This window comes from Halichoerus grypus, chromosome 2 (assembly GCF_964656455.1).
Source record: "Halichoerus grypus chromosome 2, mHalGry1.hap1.1, whole genome shotgun sequence".
Classification (NCBI taxonomy): Eukaryota; Metazoa; Chordata; class Mammalia; order Carnivora; family Phocidae; genus Halichoerus; species Halichoerus grypus.
The window spans coordinates 14,979,046-14,995,724 of record NC_135713.1 but is presented as its reverse complement, the minus strand read 5'-3'; the positions used below and the strand labels follow the sequence as shown (position 1 = coordinate 14,995,724).

Sequence of the window (16,679 nt, the reverse complement as noted above, 5' to 3'; positions counted from 1 at the left end):
AAAACCCCATAAGTACCCAAAGATGGTTGTGCATAATAGGAAAAAGAAAAGAAAAAGTGTCCATCAGTAGAGAATTGACTGAAGTCATTTTGCAGCATTTGTTAAGGTGTAGTGGACAGCTGCTATTTCTGCCTTAATAGCCCCATTCTCCCTTCTGGTAGAAATCTTTTCCTCTAGGGATTCATTTTTCTGTTATAGAGCTCCAAACCTCCTGTTTCTAGAGTATTTTGGGAATATAAACAGCTTACAAATTCCTTAGGAGCAAAGTTAGAGAATCATTGCTTAATTAGAACCATAGAACACACATACACTATTTTATACTCTAAAACATATTTATTGTTTTGGTAGGATTTTAGGAAAAACAACTATAAAAGCTAACACTCCTGCTGCAATTCAGGATTATTAGTTCAGTCTTTTCTCTTTTCAGTAATTAAATAATTCAGTACAAACGAGAGCAACTGAAATTTCTTCTGACATACAGTCTTTTGAATGCCATCTGAATGACCAGAGGGAACATTTTGCCCTTTTTCTACAGACTATTTTAAAATTTCCTATTTCAAAATGTGATATTGTCAAAGGATAATATGTATGTGTTGAAAACAAATATACTATTTTCCCTTTTGGGTACTTTTGTTTCAACTCTATGCCTACTTAAAGAAACATTAATTATAATAATAACCCTACTTCGGTTTGTCATAGTCTCAGAAGGATGTTTTGTTTCCATTTTAAAAGGAGGCTTTCAGATTCTTCAGGAACTTTAATTTTCACAGGACTTGAATTTTTAGTAAATACGGGTGATGCTAACTTACAAACACAGATAAATTAAATGATGGGACCTAGTAGAATTCTTCTATTCAATTCACTGGAAGATATTTTCTGGTTTTTGTTTTTGTTTTGTTTTTTTTTAAGATAACATTTGTTTCTTTTTTTTTCCTATTTATTTATTTATTTATTTATTTTTTGATGTAGTGTTCTATGATTCATTGTTTGCTGGAAGATATTTTCAAGAGAAATACAGGAAAAAAGTTCTTACTCTCATTCTGGTTTTCAATACATCTTACTTGATCAATGCAAAAAGACTTTTTTTCCATTTGAACACTTTTGGACTGGGAAAAAGTCTTAGAATGTATCCCATCTGTCAACCATGAGACAGTCATGAGAAAGATGCCATTTCCTGAATACATACAGATGTGGTTATAGTTGTTCAAATTGTTGTCTTTACAGTTAACTCATTTACATTGTTGGCACTACACATGTAGAATTAATTACCTCTAAATGTCTTCAGAAAGATTACAGCATGACTTGGACATAAAACTAACAGTGACTTTTATTTATCTCTAGCAGGAAACTAGAGGAGGGGGTCACTGCATTCAAACAAAGATAGTGGCATAAATTTGACATTACTGGAATGAATATTTATGGCTGGAGGAAAGACTGCAATTCTTTATTGCAAAGCACAAACTGGGTGTTTTGTGGAATCGAAGAATGGAAAATAGACATGTGTAAAAGAAGCTGGGTCACAAAAGGACTGCTTGTCACATGATGTGAAATATAAGTGAGGGCTTACAAAACTGCAAGATCTTTCATACGAAAGCAGTTCACACCCATGATGGGCTGGGAAGATAACAAAAGAAAAACTTTGTGTCACAATTTCATTGTTAATACGTTTTCTTATTAGAGGAATAAGAAGGAATGGTGTAATTTATAATAATGTAATCATATTTTGTAAAATATGGCGTTCAAACCACAACACATAAAAAATAAAGACAAGAAGAAAAATTCAGAGTGGCCTCAAAATTCTCCCCAATGCCTCTCCAGTTTCAAATTTATTTCTGGGAGCTCAGGCATACCATCTAAAAATTAGATTTTTAAAAAATGCAATACATATATGTACATGTACTCTGCACACATAGGCATTACACATGTGTGCGCACATCTTATCTGCACATATATATGGTTCTAGGTACACACATGTACATATGCATATACACACATAGAGTATGTGTATGTGTATATATATATATACACACATACATTATATTTTACTTTTCCAGATGATCATTTCTTTTAAGAATAAATTTCCCATCACTCTCGTTAATTGGAAATTTTTGAAGCACAAAATGAAAATATTCAATATTTCAAGGCAGAAAACTATAGCAAACCATTTTATTTAGAAAAGTTTATCAAAGGGTGACACATTTCATTGTACAGTAATCATAAGTTTTGTATTTCCACATTTGTGTGAGGAAAAATGAGTTAAATTTAATAGTTTGCTAAGTACATACAGTAAAAGAGAGTGCTTATGAATTTATTTCCTGCACATCACGTACTATGAGATGGAGACAGCACCTGAATGCTCCCAAGCTGAACACAGAGTCAGTTCAATATTCTTAACATATTAGAAGTGATAGGTCCATGGCAGGCCTAGTGCTTTCATGAGCTGATGAATAATATGCTGGTGTGAAATAGACAGGAGCTCAGCACTGAATCTGTCTCAGGAACATATGCTTAACTTTTAAAATTAATGTTATGTTCATTCTCTATTATTTAACATTTTTCTTAGTTTTTAAATATTAATCCTATTTTATCATCTTAATTCAGCAATGTTTCATAAGCTCTGAAGAAATTATTTTAATGAGAGTCATAAGATTGTTCTTATTCTTTAACATATTATTTTTAAATGGTTGATATAATGGACATTTTCTATTTTGTGCTTAATTATAAAGAAAAATAAACCAAATGAGAGGGAGAGGGAGAGAAATTTAAACTAGAGTTGGAACAGAATAAGATCAAAATGAGAATAAATAGTAAATATATTAACCCATGTCTGTCAGCATAGGATGGTCATGATGAGGCTACAAATGATCCCCTAAATTTCAGTGGTTTACAACAATTTATTTCTCTCATACTACATTTTTTTCATGGACTTTTCTCATATTGTTTCCCAGTTTCAAGCTGATGAAATTGTTTCTATTTTGAACACAGCCAGTATGGAGAAAAAGAAAAAAAGAACATGGCTCTACGCACAACTCCAACCACTGGTTCAACGTTCTCTTAAAACCTCTGACAGAGTGTGACTATGGTTCTCAAGTCCAGTTTCACTGACAAGTTACATGGCCAATATGGTTTCCCCAGGAAGAGTTAATGGATATTTGTGGACCTTCATATAATCTATCACACTCAGCCAAAACAGAAGATGGGCCTTGAAAAGAGTAGTGATGGTGAAAATGCTTTCATTCATTCATTTAACAAATAATTACTGGCCTCCTATTGTAGTTAAGACAATATGATCAGTTCTGATGATAGATTGGTGAAGACAGTCATGGACCCTACCCTGAAAAATGTGTATTGTCACAAAGAATATGTACATTAAATGAAAATTACAATAATGCATGATGAATGTAGTGATAGACTTCATTACACAGCTGGGATGGAGTCAAGTAGTGGATTCAAAAGATACTCAAAAATAGAATGTTGATGCCTAATGATTGGCTGGATTTTTCATATAAATGACAGACAATGTTCACAGCAACTTTAAGGTTTCCAGGTTGGAAATCGGTTATACCATGACACTTTTTAGTTTAATAGAGCACAAGGAAGTATAATTATTGTAGACAAAGGGCAAAATCATTCTGTATATATTAAATTGTAAATATGTTTGAAACACCAAAGTAGTATTGGAGATTAAATCTCAGATTGAAACTATATTATGATGAAATTGATACTTTGATATTCTAATTGAATATTTTAAATGCTAAATTTGAGATTGCTAGCCTGAATTATTTCAATGATTGTAGTATACCTGACAGAATTGGGGATTTCTAGGGCACAGTGGTTTGATAGGTAAATACTGAATCTTGATTTTATGATAGTTTTCCAATTGTACAAATTTGGAATATTCAGGTAGAGTTACATAGTTGAAATAAAATATAGAGATTTAAAATTTGAAACCATGAATTTAGAAGCAATATCTCATGAAAGGGAAATAGAATGATCTAAGAGCAAAAGGCCTGAATCTTGACTCACACAGAAGAAGAAAATAAGTCAGTGATGGAAAATAAATGCAAGGTAAGAAGGACTAGAAAAATAGAACTAGAAGGTTAATAGAGATGATCAATAATATGAAATATGAAAATTCCTTTTTATTCTCCCAAATCCCATAAAACCTAAAAAAAATTAAAAGTGTCATCACAGGATCAAATAATTTCAAATAATTTGAAATATTTAAAGTTGTGCCAAAAAAATCTGCACAAATAATCCCTGGATTCTTAATATAATAAAAAATAATTTTTCTCATGCAGACCCCTGCAGGAATTTTTTTTTTATCATTTTTTTTTTACTATGTTCAGTTAGCCAACATATAGTACATCGTTAGTTTTTGATGTAGTGTTCAACAATTCATCAGTTCCATATAGCATACAGTGCTCAACATATCACATGCCCTCCTTAATACCCTTCACCTGGTTATCTCATCCACCCATCCCCTTCCCTTCTTTAACCCTCAGTTTGTTTCCCGGAGTCCAGAGGCTCTCATTGTTTGTCTCCCTCTCTGATTTCTTCCCATTCAGTTTTCCCTCCCCTCCCCTATGGTCCTCTGCACTATTCCTTATATTCCACATATGAGTGAAACCATATGATAATTGTCTTTCTCCCCATGCAGGAATTTCTATCCTGAAGTTTTCAATGGGACTCTTCAGGAACCCAGATTCTTCTGTTATGAATCTACTTTTATCTGGATCATCATGGATCTCCACATCCAGTGCGTAGATGGAAGAAGAGATAAATGGAGAATTCCAAGGAATATTTTATTGCAAGAATAAAATGAATAATTTCTGTCACATTTTATTGTCCAGTATTCTATCCTGTGGCCTCACCTAGATGCCATGGTAGCTTGGAAATGTAGTCATAACCTAGGCAGCCAATTCCCAGCAGAAACTCTACATCATGGAAAGAATGTCCAAATCTTTGGTGATAACTGCCCTCCCTTTCATAGGAAATAATAAATTAGTGTAAGTACAAGTACAATAAAGCCACAGTTCAAAACAGAGTAAGGGAAATATATACCTTTCAAAAATGAACCTGGGCTGAACACAAAGTCAATGCATAAATAGATCTAGAAGGATAGTGAGTAAAATAAAACACAGATTAATGTGGAAATATGTGTAGTGGTAACAGAGATAATCACACATACCCACATAGGCACACACACATGTGCACACACATACATATAAATGCAAGTATAAATAAACTGGAAACAAAGAAAGAAAACTAAATAGTTGATAAAAATGAAGAGAAAAAAATGTAGAGCCAGAACAGTAAGTCGACCAATCATTTATGCAGTTGACAAGGTAGCCAGGAGGAGATCTTAGCTGAATATGGTTTCCGAAGGCTGCAGAACTGGGATTTAATGGTTATTTGGGAAAAGAGATGTGGTCTTCTACCAACACCAAGGAGGGAGTTGGAATTGAGAGCCTAGCATGTTGGGGCTTCTGAAAGGGGTTGGCATTCTATGTAAGGATGAATTGTGAAGCTTCACAAACCAGTCTACACTGTGAAAGAAAAGGGTGATTTATGGGAAATACTATCTTATCACTGGATATGAGATGAAATTGAACAAACAGAATAGCAGGTATAAACATATAACTAATCATTGTTCAATAAAGCATTTGAGGCAGAAGTAAATTCCAAAAATTGATCTTAAGGAGTACATCCATATGTCACAAGAAGGCCAATAGGAGGTAAATAGAATTCATTTGGCCGATGATGAGATTACAATAAAAAGTTATCAACTTTTTTTTTAAGTCAGAATTTTTTTTTGTTTTTTTTTTTTAATTTAAAGAAGTATTTAGAACACATAAAACAAGGCAACATTTATTCTTTCTTCTCGTCTTCCGGGGTGGGGTCTGCGGGCGGCTCCTCCACTGTGGCCCTGCGGCTCTCTGAGCCGGTGTTACTGTCACTGGTCCCTTCCTCAGCCATACTGTCCACCCCCTCCTGCCCGCTCTCCTTGTCCTCAGGCGTAGATGTGCCTTCTTCACCATGCTGTTGGCTTTCCGTCGCTTCTTCAAGGTGTGTCTCCTCTGTCCCCATCGGGATGCTCTCGTCCTCCTTCTCCTCGGTCTTTCTAGCAGCTTGCTCTTCCTCAGGAACTGCGTTCAGCTTGCTCTGCTGCTTCTTTCCCTCTTTGCTCCTGCCTTTTTCGAGCCTGTTTCCTCTGCCTGTGCAATTTCAGTGGGAATTTTTTCCATATCCACTTCTACTTTCAAACCACACAACGTTTTAAGTTCATTGTTAAATGAATCTGTGCTTTCCAGGAATTTCCTCTTCTTTTCCTGGTGTCGCTCCTCTATTTGAAGAAGTTCAGCTTCTAGTTTTCGCTGATAAACCATTAAGGGCTGGCCCTGTCGTTTGAGGACCTGCATTCTAGCTGTTGTGACAACTGACCGGACGTCTGGCACCACTCTAAGGATTTCACTGATGAGGCGGCGGTTTCTCTGGAAACGGACAGCGGCTGTGTGCTTCATGCAGAAGCCATCATCACAATCATCTGGATCCTCAGCAGGCTGAATGCTCATGGACGGTTCCCCTTTCTCCACGCGAGACTGTCTCTGTCGCCTTTCTTCCTCTAAAGCAGCTTCTGCACGACTTTTTGCATTAATGTAAGCCAGGTATGCGGGGGAATTATGATAGGCCTTCACAGTCATTGTACTCTATCTTTTCTGCTTCGTATTCGTTTAAATACTGTTTTTCTTCATCAGTGAGATCTCGCCACATGCCACCCATAATCTTGCCAATCTCCCACAACTTTAGGTCAGGGTTGGAAGCTTTTAGTTGGTCCCAGACCTTTCTGCTGCACCTCATGTAGGGCACCAGCGGCTTATCTGGTGGCTTGGGGGCTTTTGGGATCATAATACCGGAGGATGCCGTGACCCGGCTGTCGGTGCCCGGGTTCCCTCCCAGCCGGTAGTTGTTGTAGGTGAGATGACTGCATGGATTGTATCCCACAAACCCTGTTGTGCTGGGCATTTGGGTTGCAGGAGCTGGGGTGGGAGGTGGGGCATGAGATGGTCTTTTTGACATTTTGGAAGATTAAGTTCTCAGTTCCGTAGGAATGAATCTGAGACACCGCGGGCGGAAAAAACGCCCGCAGCTCGGGCCTCGTTTCCCTTTGTCCCGCGCACGCCCCACCCCTCGCGTCCGGAGCCAAAAGTTACCAACTCTTAAAAGAAATAATGCACCAGGGAAATATAACAAAAATCTAAATCTCATGATAATAACACAATTCCTTTTAAAAGATTTGAACTTCTAGAGAAAACACATTAATGTACAACAATAGTTGTAGACAGAAATTTGCATGGCTTTCAGTATTAACCACATCTAGCTAACCCTTTAAAGATGGTATATCTGGATGGAATGGAAGAGACTGTTAAATGTACTCTGCATTCTGAAGTTTAGTTCCACTAATCAGTTCTCTCCCTTACCACGTTCTGAAGCTTATTCTAGAAACACTTGCACACAATAATAATAATTGTAACGACAACAACAACAACAATAAAATGTAGCTTTGAGTCAGGCAGGTCTGGCTACAAACTTCACCTTCACATTTTCCCAGCTATAGTTTATTCTTATGTAAAATTGTACTAATAGTAAATACTATGCAGGACAATTGTGAGAATTGATAAAGAGGCAAAGAACTTCATGTCTATTTAATAAACACTTGAAACAACTCTGTTAAAACTGATTCATAGAATTTGCTCTTTGTATATACTCATAAAAATAACACAATTCCTTTCAAACATTTTTGTAATATGGAACAATGATTGTTTTACCTGGAATTAAAATTCTACTGTGTTCGGTCTATTCAAAACTGTTATGTATTTACAACTTCTCTATGTAAGGGTTCATGGGATGACAATTTATGTATCATTAAAATTGCCACATTTATTATTAGTACATTCTACAGGATAGAGTAGCAAAAAAATGTTCAAATTTTCTTTGTTTCCAGCTAACAGAACTACAAGTTTTTTTCTTAGGTTAAAAAAAATATATTTAGTCACATCTTAGGCTCTGGAGTGGAGTAGGAAAATCTTGTAGTAGGACACTAGGTTCTGGGAGGAGTATGACCACAATTACATGTGTTGAGCAAATATATTGGTTAATCTCTCTACTTCTTGGTTTCCTTATCAGTAAAAATAAGAAGGTCTTGGAGAGCCTTCTAATTAGACATTTAGAAAAAAGAAATATTGTGTTGATTTTCACTGTTGAATAGTTTGGGGACTTCCATGCATACCCTGACAGAAAGGTAAGCATGAAGTCCATTAGGAAATGGAATATTCATATTGTGTATAACAGCGAAAAAGAACTAAATAATGTACTCATAGATGTTTGTCTTATAAAATGTTCATGAGAATAAAGGCTATTTATTCATCTTTAAGTACAGAGCAGGATGTGTAAGGAATGGGCAACAGCTCCTCAAGCTTATGCAAAATGCATAACTAAATTTTTCACTAAAAATATGTAGCTACATACTCACAAGGTGAGTGAAACTTAGCCTCATTTAGCTAATGAGAGCTGTAGCTGCATATTTCATATGAAACAATGTAGGCACATTCTCATAGAAGTTATTTAAAAGAGCAGATATACAAAAATATAGAACACAAGTTACCCTATGTGACTCAGGAATGACTTAAATATCAAGAGAGTGACTTTACATCTAATATACTACTTACTCGTCGGAGTGTTTAATTGTATTTTAAGAAGCTAATTTATTCAATATGACTCACCTTTACATTATAAAATCAGCACTAGTTTGCCTTCTGAAAAGAATATGATTTTATTTTACAAATTGTCAGCATTTACCTGATTTTAATTTTTAAAAAGTAGTTGGCTTTCTAACTTAAAAAAAAAAAAAAGAGTTTATACCTAAGATTAAGATACTTTTATGTAAAATTACATCACAAAAAATATTAATTTTAAAACCCTCTGCACTAGCTTATATAATAAGGTGGATGAATTCAGGTAATGTATAGCTATTCAAAATATTTGTTCTTTCAGCCTCCTTTGGACATGCAAAACACTTGTAAATGTGTTCAATCTTACAACTACTGCCCCGATACAGAACAGATACAAAATGCAAATTCTCTGTGGAACTAAGTTTTCCTGAAAAGGAGCAAACATGCACAAACTTTCAGTTATGCAAGAGGAAGAAGTCCTAGAGATTTACTATGCAGCATAGCACCTATACTTAAAAATTATTTTGTATGCTTAAAAATTTGCTGTATGTATAGATCTTATATGAAGAGTTATAATAATAGTAATAATAATAGAGGGAGGGAAAAAAGGAGGCAGGGGAGGAAATGGAGGAGGAGGACAAGGAGAAGGAAGAAAAAAGGGGAAGAAGAAAGAGGGTGGGAGGAAAGTTTTAGGGATGATAGATGTTTATGGCATATATTGAGGTGATGGAAATAAAGTATATACTTATCCCCAGCTCATCAGTGTATTACATATGTACAGCTTTTTGCATGTCAATTATACCTCAATAAAGTGGTTTTTTAAAAAAGAAAAAAAATTCTAAAATCCCTGTAGCTTCATTCACTTAGTTTACTGACCTGGAATAAAAACTACTCAAGAACCATGGTTCTAAATATGGTTCCTGAAACATCAGCATTGCCTGGGAACTTGTTATAAATGGAAGTTTTCAGGCTCAGTCCAGAAATACTGAATCAGAAGCTCTGGGCATGTCTACAAAACCCTCCAATTGACATAGATGCGAGCCAGAGTGAGAACCACTATTCTAGTGCAGGATGGAGAAATAGATCTCTATATAAGAAGGGTATCTCTGGGGCGCCTGGGTGGCTCAGTTGGTTAAGCGGCTGCCTTCGGCTCAGGTCATGATCCCAGGGTCCTGGGATCGAGCCCCACATCGGGCTCCCTGCTCGGCAGGAAGCCTGCTTCTCCCTCTCCCACTCCCCCTGCTTGTGTTCCTCTCTCGCTGTGTCTCTCTCTGTCAAGTAAATAAATAGGATCTTTAAAAAAAAAAAAAAGAAGGGTATCTCTATCATTCAAATAATGAAGGACTAAAGAGTTAGGGAGTTTTCAATCTTGTAAAAATAAACTAATAAATAAATTCACTTTTCCTCACTCTATTTTTCAGAAGTATGTGGTTGGCCCAACTTTCAGTAAGGAAGTTCTAGATCCCTCTGAAATTACTTGAGTTTGTGTCTGTTACTCAGAAAAATTACAACTGGATAATTGGAAGAATACTGTCCTGGGAAATTGGATAGAAGAGAACTCATCAACATGTGTGGTCACTATTAGTTCAAACCTTTATTAAAAATATTGCAGGATGAGGGGCGCCTGGGTGGCTCAGATGGTTAAGCATCTGCCTTCGGCTCAGGTCATGATCCCAGGGTCCCGGGATCAAGCCCCACATGGCGCTCCCTGCTCCACGGGGAATCTGCTTCTCCCCCTCCCTCTGCTTCTCCCCCTGCTCATGCTCTCTCTCTCTCTCTCTCTGTATCTCTGTGTCTCGAATGAATAAATAAAAAAATCTATAAAAAAAAAAAATATTGCAGGATGAGAAGAGTTCAAAATGACAGTTTTGGGGAGTAAAAGGCCCAAAGCACTGACATGGTGGATTGAGGAGCTGTAGTTAAAGCTCAGTTTTAACCGTTCAGATTTCAAAAGGAATAGAGAATGTGAGGGTTCCTCATTATACAGGACCGGCTAGACTGAGGCTGTGGTTTCGGCATTAGTTGGTCCAACTGGGCTTAGCAAGACTGGAGGAGAAACAGTTAGGAGCCTACCATCTTACCAAGGCTTTCAGTCCTTCACCATCTTTCACACTTGCATAAAATCTAACGTGAAAGAATTGTAGGAATAAGCCCCCATTATTTATTTTCAATCACGTAAGAGTTACTATAAGAATTTTATATCATTATTATTGGTTTTTTGAAATTTTAAATATAAGGTAATACCACCATATGTTGTGGGTAGATCAGCACATTTAATCTTCCAAGTATTTGTAGTATGATTTCTCATTCCATATTTTATAAACATAGAATGGTTAGCTACAAGGGCAGTTTCAAACTAAAGTCTTAGGCCAAAGAACTTCTTCTTAGCAGTTCATCTAAACATCTTTTTAATAAATTGAAAAAAATAATTTTAAACATGCTTAGAAGTACTTTATACCAAAGGTAGGAATTAAATAACATTTATTTTATTAATTTAATTATCTTGTTATGTCTCCATTTCTACTAAAGATCCAAATAAAAATGATCAAATAAAAATCAGTAAAAACAGAAAACCAACTGCAATCCATTAAAAATACCACTGATTATTATGTGATGGGGAAAAAAATCTTTTGGTTTTCTAGAACTGCAGATTCTTCAGAATATATCATGTGTCCAAGCTTTTCTAATCATATGGAATATATAATATTGAAAATGAGCTATTCTTTCCGTTTTAATTTTAGAAATACACACACAGAGAGAGAACTAATTTAAATACTTTTTCTCAAGATAGTTCTTAAAATATTACATTACTGGATTACAGATGACCAGTAACTAAGATATAATGCTATAAATTGCTATACTTAATCTGGTAAGGGTAAGTGTTTTGTACACAATGACTTAATTCAAAGAATGTGATTTGATATGGGCAAAGAACAAAGTTAATCACCATGATCATCATCATATCTTAAATAACATATAATTAATACTGTATTGCTTCTTCTCCAGGTGAGTATAGATTAATGTAATACATAGCCTGCTACTAATTCGAGAACGTCTGTAGATGAAGTAGCTTAGAATATGACTTTCTCTGTCATATTTTCCCTGGGCAGCTGGAGAGCAAGAGTCACTAAAGTGATTTAGCAGTCAAGCTCTCCATTCTCCCAACCCTTCACTAGACCAAAAGTAGCAAGATGCAAACCACTCTTCTTGGAGAGCTCAAGTGAAACTATTTCTTTCTTTACTCTTTCAAGTCCAGAGGAGAGCGTATGATTTACTCCAGGGTTAAATCAGAATTTTACTGGCAATACATGAGTAAAAGCTTAAATACTGTTAAAAATTCATTGCAATATTTTCTCATGCATCAACCTATGTTAAGTAACATTTTCAGATTTCTTGACTAGTTAAAAGTCTTCAATGCTACTTGCAACTCTCCTAATAATTAATAATACTACAGAAGAGAGAATGAAATTCTGTTATTTCTTTTACCACTTTCCACTCATTTTTAAAATTATCCATTTACTCATGTATATGTTAGATGATTCCATTGTTTCTTTTCCATCTCTCCTTATACTTCCTTAGTTAAGGCACGTATCAATTGGCATTATGTCAAAGAATCTGCTCCATGTCTCTCCCTTTAATTCATTTTGGAATAATGTCCAATCTCCTTATTACATACTTTAAAATATTCAACATTTTCACACTGTCACACATTTGCAGAAAGAGTGTTTTAACAAAAAACTTATTCCTCTGCTCCTTAACTATATTGCATGTTCTTTATTTGCACATGGTTGGGAACCTCAAGTTAACATACTAAGACTCTGTATTCAGAGTTGAAGAGTCTAATGTATGTATGTTCCATCAAACTCTTCTGTTTATTTTTCTTCTCTTCTTCCTCCTCTGATTAATATTGTAACAACCAATAATATCTATGGATCTCCTAAGTTATAGGCAATGAACCAACTAATTTATATGTACAATACAACATAATGAAAGATGAACAATTATTATTAGAATGTGTGTGTGTGTGTGTGTGTGTGTGTAGCAATGACGTTTTTAGGACCTTTTCTTGTATTAACAGGAAAAGTGATCATTTCTTTAATAATAGGATGAGCTTTTAGTTGTTATCCTCTCAACATTTAATTAGCCCAAGTAAATAAAAAGTTACAAATAACTACAAACAAAAAAAATTCCAAAGAGCTTAATTAGTTTAAAAAATATAAATGAATAATTCAAAATTTTCAGTGAATTTCCAAGCATATGATTTGTTTTGATATGCCTAGTTACTTTGTGGTATAGGTGGGACATTATTAAATTAAAAAGTTTATTTAGCTAATATGGAAGGAGTTGAAAACTGAATCCAAGTTATCTGAAACTTGATTAAGGGACTGATTATGCTCTGTCAAGCAACTTCCTGGACAATAATGCTGTAATATATATTTCCTAAAGTTCACCATGAATTTAATTACTGAGTGCAAACATGAACTCACAATAATACTTAAAGAGAATTTATCTCTGAAGGACCTTATAAAATCTTAAACCTCTTCTATTTCACTGACAGCATTAGGATAATAATAGAAAGGGAATGTATAGTTCTAGTCCTTACATTAATTCTGTAAATTGATATTCCTTATAACATTGAGAAAGCAACCCAGCTGTCCTAGACCTTGGTTTTCCCATCTGTGTAACAGAACAGTTGATAATTCTCAAGAAATGAAATACTGAATACTCCATTTGGCTGAAGGGACATGGAATTATGATTTGGCAGACGGCAAAAGAAAGCTTGCATCAAAAACCTCTGGCTTTAGATGATGGGCTTAAGGTCATAAAGTTACAGAAAACTTGATAAAACTGAAGCTACTCTTCTTATTTGTGCAAAATACTAAAGCCATCCTGAGAGACTCATAAACTATGCTTGTCCTTTATGAATTTCCTCTCATTTTTTTTTCATTATGGGAGTTAAAAATCACACTGTTGAATAATGATAATTAAAATTAGCATAAAATCACATGGCACTTCAAAGCACTGTACAAAATCAGTTGAGGAATAAACAAATAAGCTCAGAGTTAGTAAGAGTCATGTTTTTTAAACCATTTTGTTTGATGCTTTCTTAGGTCACAAATTTTCCTTTTTGCAAAAGACAGTATATTGTTTAAGAGTGTAAATCCCTACAGAGCCCCATTGAGAACAGGGAGAAAACTGCTTCTAAATGAATTACTCAACCTCTGCAAGTATTTCTTTTTAATTTTAACATTAGGTAGATGATAAGAATACTTATCTTTTGTTCTAATCTTTCTTTAAAAATGTCTAATTTTGAAATATAGTGAATATTTTCAATAAATATAAATTTATATGTATTTTTAAACATTGTAAACACCTGCAATCTGTCATATTTAAATTAATTGTATTTAATTATAATTATGTAATAAATTATAGAAATATTTTAAAATCTTCTACCTGTAATCTGATTTACATACTTCTCTAATAAGCAAACACATTAAATAGAGCTCCCTTGAAAATGATAATTTCAATGATGCACATCTGGGGAAGAAATTGGCACTGAAGATTTAATGATTTTCTAAAATAATTTCCAAGCTAAAAGAGAATATAACATTTCTTGGCATGCCTGTTAGAATTGTTTAAATGTAAGAGGCATATGATAATATATTCTATTTTCTTTGGTTTTACCTAGTAAGGAAAAGCATCAGAAGAGCAAATTAACACAAACTAAAAAAAGCTATTTGGGGGCACGTGGGTGGCTCAGTTGTTAAGCGTCTGCCTTCAGCTCAGGTCATGATCCCAGGGTCCTGGGATCAAGTCCCACATCAGGCTCCCTGCTCAGCGGGAGGCCTGCTTCTCCCTCTCCCACACCCCCTGCTTTTGTTCCCTCTCTCGCTGTCTCTCTCTGTCAAATAAATAAAATCTTTAAAAAAAATAAAAAAAGCTATTTTGATATCCCTGAGTATAAATAAGAATGAAAAGGTCATTGTAAAAGATTAGCTTCAAATAATAGTGTTGAATAAAATAATATAAGGTGTCTGTAGGTCTTGTTTTATTGATTTTATTTCCAAAACATTAGCCATAAATGATGGAATTAAATAATGTAATCACCTTACACTACACACACATATTAAGGTCAATGTATAAAAAAAAGAAAAAAAAAAAGAAAGAAAAATCAGGGCAAGATTGAGAAACAATTCAGAACAGAAAGTCCCATCAAGGACATGATAATGTCTCCTAAGATCTGATCTTTGATTAAAATGAAATACCTCCATTCTGAAAGGAAGATGAATCATTTACTTCCCTTTCTCTTTTATTTGAATCCACCCAACTATGGTTATAATGCAAAGGAAAAATGCCTAAAATAAAGATAGTTTAGCTAAAATAGTAACTTAGAGAAGTTGTATAGCAAGGGTATGCTATACATTTTACAGCTAAGGAAACATAGCCCTAAAGAGTTTATACATTTATATAAGATTGCACAGCAAACCTCAGAGTCAAAGCTAGCATTGTGTCCTGGAGACCAGTGTTCCTACTATATATTAGGTTGCTTTCCGTACAAGTTAATTAAGAGAAATTTAAATAGGGACTCTTTCATACTAATGACAACAGGTCTTAGAGCTGTAGCTATAAATCCTGGTTCTGGGTTAACTACACAAGAGTTATCTGGAAGCGGGAGTGGATTTTATGCAATGAGTTTCTGGAGCCCACCTAACATTTCACACAGCACAGGAATCCCCATCTTTAACACCCTCCCAGGTCTTCGCTCTCAGACATGATGGGAGCCATTATTCTGGAAGACTGTTCAGTGGAGAAGTTTAAAACTAACCATAATAAAGTTTTTGTTGTTGTTGTTGTTTGTTTTTAATTAGAAAAATTGGTCTAGGTTTTCCCGGAAAAAGTCCTGAAGTGAGGATTTGAGTGCAAAACTTTGAATGGGGTTATTTGTTCCTGAAAGTTCAGAGAGAAAGAATCAGATCAGTAAGAGAAGGGAAGGAAAACATAATAGTGGTGCAGTGGCCATTGTAGACAATGGGAACAAGGATTCTGGGTTATTGATCTATCAACTCTCTACCATTGATTAAGAGCTCTTTCCAGGGCTATTACTAACATTTCCCCTCTCTCTCTCTCTCTCTCTAACTCACACACACACCTCTGACTCTCCCTGAACTAAGAGGGTTACTATGGTCACAAATAAAAGCCCTTTGTCAGAGCCATCAGCGTTTGAAGTAAAAAGCTTTTGTCATGCAGAGGAATATGTTGAAGGTATATAGGTGGGGCATTGACAGTGTTTGCTACAGAGAACTCACTGTAAGTAATTTGATGGCTCACATAAAAGAACTGCAATTTGTGTATGTGTGTGTTTATCCACTGAAATCCAATATAAATAATCTATAGTATGGTGAGTGTGTCTTTGGTATAGTATTCACAAATTTAGCAAAATAACAATCCAGGACACTCAGTTAAATTTGCATTTCAGATAAACAATGTATCCTTTTTTAGAAAAAGTATGGTCCAAATATTCTATGAGGCATATTTGTAAAAAAAAAAAAAATATTCATTGTTTATGGATCCTCTATTTTATCTGACAACACTACTTTGGCTTTAGTAAGGAACTGACTTTGCATGATTATTAGAGCTTACTGTTACATTTAAGAACGTTCTGAGAATTCTTTGACCCCAAATCCATTTTTACCAAAACAGTTTAAGTGAAGATTATGTAAAGCTATCGGATATATTATAAAAATTAAAGGAAGCTCTCTTTCAGTGCTGACTACCTCTACAGTAGAGGTGAATGCAGAAATGCACTTATAAATCTTAAACATTTCAGAAATATTTGAATTATAGTTATTTATCCAATTGCTTTCTGGTGTTGCTCTAGTAGAATTTTGCCAATTTGGTGAGGTGCCTAATTCCTTTTATTGCATCAAGAGTAAGGAAGACTGGCCT

General features: G+C 34.8%; 1 long non-coding RNA gene and 1 pseudogene across 1 annotated transcript in view; both read right to left on the bottom strand.

Moving 5' to 3' along the window:
• The window catches only part of LOC118546092 (uncharacterized), a 192,669-nt gene that overhangs the window by 162,576 nt on the left and 13,414 nt on the right, over window positions 1-16,679 (bottom strand). The gene's annotated exons all lie outside the window — the stretch shown is intronic.
• On the bottom strand, window positions 5,872-7,199 carry LOC118546091 (SWI/SNF-related matrix-associated actin-dependent regulator of chromatin subfamily E member 1 pseudogene; annotated as a pseudogene).